Raw genomic sequence first — 901 nt, 5'->3', positions numbered from 1 at the left:
AGGCTGCAGTCCCCAAGGGATCCGGGCAGCCCTCACTGGGCAGTCTCTCAAATGTTCAGACCCCTTTAGCTGTACTGTAAGGGGAATGAGCACGGCAGTTTTGCTACCCATGCCACCAAGACCCCAGACCTCTGTGTATGACAGAGCCCCCGAAGGACCCCAGCAGTCCTAAGAATATTCGATCCCCTTGGGACAATTGCCTCTTCACAGCACTTACAGTACTATGGGACGCCAGAAACAAGTGGCATTGAAGTGTGCTGCCATACACCAGATCTCAGTTCACCCTAGTCCCAGTGTTGTGATATACTCTGGGGCCCCACCCACCCCACACAGGAAGTGGAAGGTACCACTAGCCAAGGCACCCAGACCCCTGAGGATCTCATTGTGGGAGCAGAGTCCTCTGAGTCCTGATACATATAGTCCCTGAGCACTCCATCCCCTTCACCACAATCGGCATGGATTAGCTGCTAGCTATCTGGACCAAACCCAGGGTATTAGAGTTGGCCATGGCTAAGGCCATGTGGGAGTCAGTGTCATTGACCCTCCCCATGAGAATTGCTAAGACCCCACAGTATAATTGTAGGCAGGTGTAATGGAAATGCAAATTTGGAAGATCTTCCCTGCCCCTAGGCTAAAATGCACCTGAAGCCTGGGGTGTGGGAGGCTTGTTTTTCAGTAGATACTTCTTGATTGGCCAGTGAGTCAATAAGGTTGTTACATTCTCTGAGCCAGGAGAAGGCTATATAAGCCCTGATGTGTAGCTTTGTTTTGGGACTCACTTTGAGAAGTGTTCTGTGATTTGATCTGAATTCTGGGAAGCCGTTGTTGAGAGTCCCCTGGCTTTGAAAAACCCAGAATGTGGAAACCCAGATGTTGACTGGGTATGGATGTAATGGTTGGA

The sequence above is a fragment of the Petaurus breviceps genome, unplaced genomic scaffold (assembly GCF_028583685.1).
Source record: "Petaurus breviceps papuanus isolate PSGF00001 unplaced genomic scaffold, PetGlider_PUasm1.0 490, whole genome shotgun sequence".
Lineage (NCBI taxonomy): Eukaryota > Metazoa > Chordata > Mammalia > Diprotodontia > Petauridae > Petaurus > Petaurus breviceps.
This window is presented reverse-complemented; position numbering follows the sequence as displayed.